The sequence below is a fragment of the Tachypleus tridentatus genome, chromosome 7 (genome assembly GCF_004210375.1).
Source record: "Tachypleus tridentatus isolate NWPU-2018 chromosome 7, ASM421037v1, whole genome shotgun sequence".
Lineage (NCBI taxonomy): Eukaryota > Metazoa > Arthropoda > Merostomata > Xiphosura > Limulidae > Tachypleus > Tachypleus tridentatus.
This window is the reverse complement of record NC_134831.1, coordinates 76,137,232-76,145,803: the sequence shown is the minus strand read 5'-3', so window position 1 is coordinate 76,145,803 and position 8,572 is coordinate 76,137,232.

Sequence of the window (8,572 nt, the reverse complement as noted above, 5' to 3'; positions counted from 1 at the left end):
CTGGCCATGCCGGGCAATAACCAGGTGGTTAAGGCACTCTAATTGTCAATACGACAAGTTGACGACACAAAAGCACTCTAGTCAAGAAACAAGACTTTTTAATAAGTTCACGACACAATAGCACTCTAGTCCAGAAACAAGACTTTTTAATAAGTTAACGACACAAGAGCGCTCTAGCAAAGAAACAGGACTCTCTTACAAATTGAGGACACAAGAGCACTCTGGTGAAGAAACACGATTCTCTTACAAGTTGATGACACAAGAGCACTTTGGTGAAGAAACGCGACTCTCTTACAAGTTGATGACACAAGAGCACTCTGGTGAAGAAACACGATTCTCTTACAAGTTGATGACACAAGAGCACTCCGGTGAAGAAACACGACTCTCCTACAAGTTGATGACACAAGAGCACCCGGTGAAGAAACACAACTCTCTTACAAGTTGATGACACAAGAGCACCACGGTGAAGAAACACGATTCTCTTACAAGTTGATGACACAAGAGCACTTTGGTGAAGAAACGCGACTCTCTTACAAGTTGATGACACAAGAGCACTCTGGTGAAGAAACACGATTCTCTTACAAGTTGATGACACAAGAGCACTCCGGTGAAGAAACACGACTCTCCTACAAGTTGATGACACAAGAGCACCCCGGTGAAGAAACACAACTCTCTTACAAGTTGATGACACAAGAGCACCACGGTGAAGAAACACGATTCTCTTACAAGTTGATGACACAAGAGCACTCCGGTGAAGAAACACGACTCTCCTACAAGTTGATGACACAAGAGCACCCCGATGAAGAAACACGACTCTCTTACAAGTTGATGACACAAGAGCACCCCGGTGAAGAAACACGACTCTCCTACAAGTTGATGACACAAGAGCACTCCGGTAAAGAAACACGACTCTCCTACAAGTTGATGACACAAGAGCACTCCGGTGAAGAAACACGACTCTCCTACAAGTTGATGACACAAGAGCACCCCGGTGAAGAAACACGACTCTCTTACAAGTTGATGACACAAGAGCACCCCGGTGAAGAAACACGACTCTCTTACAAGTTGATGACACAAGAGCACTCTGGTGAAGAAACCCGACTCTCTTACAAGTTGATGACACAAGAGCACCCCGGTGAAGAAACACGACTCTCTTACAAGTTGATGACACAAGAGCACCCCGGTGAAGAAACACGACTCTCTTACAAGTTGATGACACAAGAGCACCCCGGTGAAGAAACACGACTCTCTTACAAATTGAGGACACAAGAGCACTCTGGTGAAGAAACACGATTCTCTTACAAGTTGATGACACAAGAGCACTCTGGTGAAGAAACACGATTCTCTTACAAGTTGATGACACAAGAGCACTCCGGTGAAGAAACACGACTCTCCTACAAGTTGATGACACAAGAGCACCCCGGTGAAGAAACACAACTCTCTTACAAGTTGATGACACAAGAGCACCACGGTAAAGAAACACGATTCTCTTACAAGTTGATGACACAAGAGCACTCCGGTGAAGAAACACGACTCTCCTACAAGTTGATGACACAAGAGCACCCCGGTGAAGAAACACGACTCTCTTACAAGTTGATGACACAAGAGCACCCCGGTGAAGAAACACGACTCTCTTACAAGTTGATGACACAAGAGCACTCCGGTGAAGAAACACGACTCTCCTACAAGTTGATGACACAAGAGCACTCCGGTGAAGAAACACGACTCTCCTACAAGTTGATGACACAAGAGCACCCCGGTGAAGAAACACGACTCTCTTACAAGTTGATGACACAAGAGCACCCCGGTGAAGAAACACGACTCTCTTACAAGTTGATGACACAAGAGCACTCCGGTGAAGAAACACGACTCTCCTACAAGTTGATGTCACAAGAGCACCCCGGTGAAGAAACCTTATCATACAAAATGGCTAGTATTTATTAAAAATCATTCTTTCTGAACATTTCCATAAGTATATTACAACACATACCTTACGATTGAAACATTTTACAAAACAGCCCCCTCCCCGAAATAACAAACACTAACTTTATAAAATTATCATTTATTTTGCTCAGGATTGAAATTACAATGACTGAAATGAAATCGAATGTTGTCGTTGAAATGTTTTATCTGTTACTGTATGTCTTAATAGTGTTCTACAATTTTATTGTAAGTGTCTTTTTCAGTGTTCCGGTTCTAGGGTATGGTTCAGTCGTTCCCCAGTGGCTCAGCAGTATGTCCGCCGACTTACAACGCTTCAATCCGGGTTTCGATACCTGTAAGGGGCAGAGCATACATAATTCATTATGCAGCTTTGAACTTTATTCAAAACAAAAATAACAACATTTTAGTAGTAAAATATTTCGAGACCACCTGTATATTCCAGAAATAATATTTTATACTCTAGGAACGACCATGTAAAAGGAAATATACAAAATTAGATAACTAACTACGTTAAAGGATTATTTGTGTCTGTGGAGCTGAGGGAGTTATTCATATGAATTTGTAGCTTAAAGGCAAAGCTTCCTTTTAACTGCGTTGTTTCTGTTTACTGTATATATAAGAGCAGGTCAATAGCAAAACGTCCCTACAGGTGAGACGATTATGCAACATATTTCTTACTTTATGGATCCACATATCAAACGGAAAACTTTAATTCAACTCGTCAAGAAGTTGACTGTTGAAAACATGTAAGAATTTGAAGGAATAATTCTAAAATTAGGCTTACTTCTTGTTTACATTTTTCAAATTTAAATAACAGAAGTGGTTGAATCTTATAAACATGTAGAAATTGGGTGGTAAACAGGTTCACAAAAAGTAAAATATTTTATCTTTCTTTGTTCTTGTGACTCAACTGTAATTCACAATCATTGTGTTTGTTCACTTTCCATGACTTCACGAACTGTAGGTGTATTATGGGTGTATAAAATGATCATGTTGTCCTTCTGTATAACATGATCATTTTATACTTCCATCATACGCGACGACTTCCTTCATCTATAGTTCATGACCATTCATATTGTTTTACTAAGTTGTTTTGTCTATGCATAATTTGTGACAACCTTGTTTGTCGCGAGGCAGGGAAATAAAACAAGGTCAAAAAATATAAATCATATTTCAATATAAATGAATCTGAGAAATCGATAGAGAGATAAACTTGTAGTAAATTAGACTCGTATATGAATATATGAAGTCTAGAGATGTACATGGTGGTTCATGTTTGTGTACGTATACAATCTAATATAATTTTATAATCCCACGTGCATCGTTCTCAGGATATTATGTCCATCACAATATATTTGGAAAGTGTGTTTGGTGAATTGTCAGGATGCCACTTTATCAGCTAAATACTGAGAAATATGATTAATAAATGAGTATCAGAGGGTACAAAGCGTACTTTAACAGTAGTTGTTTAGTATCATTGATAAATCTTAATTGACTTTCTGGAAAGGCTTGTCTCTCTCACATCGTATCTTAATCAAAGGTTAAAACAATACAGTTGAGAAGATACACTAAAGTTCATTGTCGATTTGTTGACAGTAAGGTTGTTGATGTAAATATATCTTATAAATGGTTAACTAATTACGGAAAATTCGCTGAGGTAAAGATTATACACCAGATCAGTTATATGAATCAGAACAAAATATTATTTTGCAATATTTAAAACAAAAATTAAATTACTAAATATTATAATTATCATAGTTCTAATTCGACAGAGTAAAGGTAAAAAGAGAAACGAGAACCATTACGTCAGTGAGATATATTCTACATCCATGTTATAACAAAAAGTTGACCACCTGGCTTCAAGAATAACAACTTTTCAAAGTACTACGTTGTTCTTGGGACGTATGTGTGATGATTCAGTTATCTTTCCTTAGTTTCATGTGACATTTACTGGACTTATCAAGACTGCATGTGTGATAATTCAGTTGTCTTTTCTTAGTTTCATGTGATATTTACTGATCATATCAAGACTGCATGTATGATAATTCAGTTATCTTTCCTTAGTTTCATGTGATATTTACTGGACTTATCAAGACTGAATGTGTGATGATTCGGTTATCTTTCCTAAGTTTCATGTGATATTTACTGGTCTTATCAAGACTGCATGTGTAATAATTCAGTTATCTTTCCTTAGTTTCATGTGATATTTACTGGACTTATCAAGACTGAATGTGTGATGATTCGGTTATCTTTCCTAAGTTTCATGTGATATTTACTGGTCTTATCAAGACTGCATGTGTAATAATTCAGTTATCTTTTCTTAGTTTCATGTGATATTTACTGGTGTTATCAAGACTGCATGTGTGATAATTCAGTTATCTTTCCTTAGTTTCATGTGATATTTATTGATCTTATCAAGACTGCATGTGTGATAATTCAGTTATCTTTCCTAAGTTTCATGTGATATTTACTGGTCTTATCAAGACTGCATGTGTGATAATTCAGTTATCTTTCCTTAGTTTCATGTGATGTTTACTGTACTTATAAAGACTGCATATGTGCTAATTCAGTGACTGTCCTTAATAAAGTAGAATATTAGTGCTTACAAGACCAAAGTCTTAGCGTATTAAAGTCTAACTCCTGAAGAATTAATTAAATGGAATATTACTAATGTTTGCGAGATCAAGGAGCGTATTAAAGTCTAGCTCCTTTAGAATTAATTAAGTGGAATATTACTAGTGTTTACAACACCAAAGAGCACATTAAAATCTAACTCCTGAAGAATTAATTAAGTAGAATATCACCATTGTTTACAAGACCAAAGAGCGTATTAAAGTGCAGCTCTTGAAGAATAAAATAAGTAGATTATTAGTGTATTGATGTCTAGCTCCTGAGGAATTAATTAAGTATAACATTATTAGAGTTTATAACACCAAAGAGAGTATTAAAGTCTAGCTCCTGAAGAATTCATTAAATACAATATTACTAGTGTTCACAAGACCAAAGAGCGTATTAAAGTCTAGCTCCTGAAGAATTAATTAAGCGGAATATTACAAGTATTTTCAAGACCAAAGAGCGTATTAAAGTCTAGCTCCTGAAGAATTAATTAAGCGGAATATTACAAGTATTTTCAAGACCAAAGAGCGTACTGTTTTTATTGTTTTGAATTAAGCACAAAGCTACACAATGGGCTATCTGTGCTCTGCCCACCACGAAACCTGGTTTTTAGCGTTGGAAGTCCGCAGACATACCGCAGAACCACTGGGGGGCAAAAGAGTTTACTAATGTCTAGCTCCTGAAGAATTAGTTAAATGGAATATTACTAGTGTTTGCTAGATCAAGGAGCGTATTAATATCTAGCTCCTGAGAAATTAATTAAGTAGAATATTATTAGCGTTTACAAGATGAAAGATCGTGTTTAAGTCTAGCTCCTAATAATTAATTAAGTGGTATATTAGTGAAGTAAATACATATTAAAGTTTAACTCCTGAAGCATTAAGAGGAGTATTCCCATAAAATTTATCAGACTGAACAGTGCATTAATAATCAGTATTTTGTTTCGATGTTTACAATATGTTTTATGGACTGGTTTGTAAATTTTTTAATTATATAATCCATAAATACACAGGCCAGGTGGTTAAGGCACTCGACTCGTAATCTGAGGGTCGCGGGTCGAATCCCCGTCGTACCAAACACACTCGCCCTTTCAGCCGTAGGGGCGTTCTAATGTGATGGTCTATCCTACTATTCGTTTGTAAAAGAGTAGCCCAAGAGTTGGTGATGGGTGGTGATGACTAGCTGCCTTTCTTCTAGTCTTACACTGGAAAATTAGGGACAGCTAGCGCAGATAGCCCTCGTGTAGCTTTATGTGAAACTTGGATTAAAGGTTCTGATGTGACGTTTTTTGTGACGTGTCAATCGAGTTCATTATGAATATTTTTCTGGAAACTGGGTGTATCTTGTTAATCTGATCCTAAACGTTAAACACGGTTTTCCTGCTTCTATATATATTGTTCAATAAACTCGTGCTTTCTTCTTGTTGTTTCTTTTTAAGAGCTTTGCATTGCATCATTGTTCGTCTTACACCTTTTAAACTTATTTCTATTGGTCAATGATGATGACGTCATTAGCAATTTTATTAATAAATGCTGCGAGATCGAAGTTGAGATGGACTCATCTGACGTCAAATCAAAATCTGGTATTTGAGGTAAACCTCTGAAGATCGAAAGGTACCAGCCTTATTCTCTCTGAAAGGAACGGTTAGTTAATCCTGGATACCGACTTCTACCACTTTACTGACCAACACTAATTACTGAAGGTAAGGTACTTATTTGAAAGTTATTCTAACAGGAGCAGTCGGGTGAATATTATTCTGATTTAAGAATATCGTAGGTTGGAAATTATATTCATTTCGGTATATCTTTGAACTGTTATTTCGTAAAAAAAAAACCAAAAAAAACCTGGACTTTTAACATTAACTAGAGTAGTGACTTGATTTATAATTGATTGTACTTAGCCCTTCAGATATTCACTTACTGTAATTCAGCTGTAATGCTATTAATTCCACTCATTTCTTTTGTATTTTTGTTCTTCTTTTATTGACCAGATGATTCGAGTGCGACTATATTTTATCAAAGTGAACTTTCAGTTTAATTCTTCTCCTACAAAGTGTATTGGTTAGAATGATTTATTTTATTTCGCGCAAAGCTACACGAGGGCTATCTGTTCTAGCCGTCCCTAATTTAGCAGTGTAAGACTAGAGGGAAGGCAGCTAGTCATCACCAACCACCGCCAACTCTTGGACTACTCTTTTACCAACGAATAGTGGGATTGATCGTAACATCATTACGCCCCTACGGCTGAAAGAGTGAGCATGTTTGGTATGACGGGGATTTTCGAACCCGCGAGCCTCAGATTGCAAGTCAAGCGCTCTCACCACCTAGTCATGACATGACCTGACGTTACTAAGCACAAAGCTACACAATGTGCTATCTGTGCTCTTTCCACCACGGGTATCGAAACCCAGTTTTTAGCGTTGTAAGTCCGCAGACATACCGCTGAGCCACAGGGGGGCTTAGATAAGATGGCGCCAGAATAGTTAGTTTCAAGATAAATTTCCGCTTCAAAAACAATAGGACCCGGCATGCCCAGGTGGGCAAGGCACTGGATTCGTTATTTGAGGGTCGTGGGTTTGAATCCCCGCCACACCAAACATGCTTGCCTTTTCAGCAGTGAGGCGTTATGATGTGACGGTCAACCTCACTATTCGCTGGTAAAAGAGTAGCCCAAGAGCTGTCGGTGATGATGACTAACTGCCTTCCCTCTAATCTTACACTGCTAAATTAGGGACGGCCAGCACAGATAGCCCTCGAGTAGCTTTGTGCGAAATTCAAAAACAAACAAACAAAAGGAAGGCAGCTAGTCATCACCACCCACCGCCAACTCTTTGGCTACTCTTTTACCAACGAATAGTGGGATTGACTGTCACATTATAACGCCCCCACGGCGGAAAGAGCGAGCATTTTTATATTTATTCTAATAAAAGTTATTAGGACACTTTGAAATAACCATAAGAAAAGCTATAGAAACGTATTGGAATATCAAATAGAGTTATTAAATCTTGTCGTAATGTTAGTGATACGTATGAAGATAAACAGGAAATTTATCAGAATACGCTTTAGTAAAACAAATAGCAATGTTGAAGCTATGGGATGGAGGAATAAAAATGTTGGGATATCATAGAATAATGAATAAAAGTTATTAGAACATTTTGGAATAAGTACTAGATGTTATTAGGTCATGAAAAATGAGGAATAAACGTCATTAGGGAATAGTGTAATAAGGAATATCTGTGAAGGTTTTGTTACTTACAGGATATCTAGACTGGTTGTCCAGCTATGTGTCCTACTGTCCAGTTATCTTGACTGGTTATCCCACTATTCAATTATCAAGAAGATTATCTTACTGTCTAGCTATCTAGTCTGGTTGTTTAGTTAACTAGAAAATTTATCGTATCATCCAACTACATAGGTTTATTATCCTGCTATCCAGATATCTAGGAAGGCTGTTTTACTGATATCTATCTGGAGTAGATATTATATTATCTAGCCACGAAAGAAGTTATTCGATTATCCAGCTGTCATGACTGGTTGTTCTACTGTCTAACTATATAGAATGATTGTCTAACTAGCAACTATTTAAAGTGGTTATCTGCTACTCAATTATCTGGACTGGTTGTCCTACTATCCAGCTATTTAGAAAAGTTATCTAATTATCCAGGCTTGTTATCCTACTCTTTAACTATCTCAACTCGTTATGCTATCACCCACGTAACCAGACATTTTGTCATACTATCCACCTATCAAGGGAATTTTTTATATTATATCTACCAATCTAGCAGGGTTATCTTACTATCCAGCAATCTAGACATGTTATCTTATTGCTCGGCAACCTAAGTAAGTTGTCTGGGAACGTTGTCCTATTATTCAGCTGTCCAGGTAAGTTGTCCTACTGTCCGATTGTATAGGTATGTTGTCCTAATGAAAAGTTCTACTACCCAGTTGCCTAATTTGTTCAACTGTTCAGTTTTCTAGATACATTGTCCTATTACCTTCTTATCTTTGTAAGA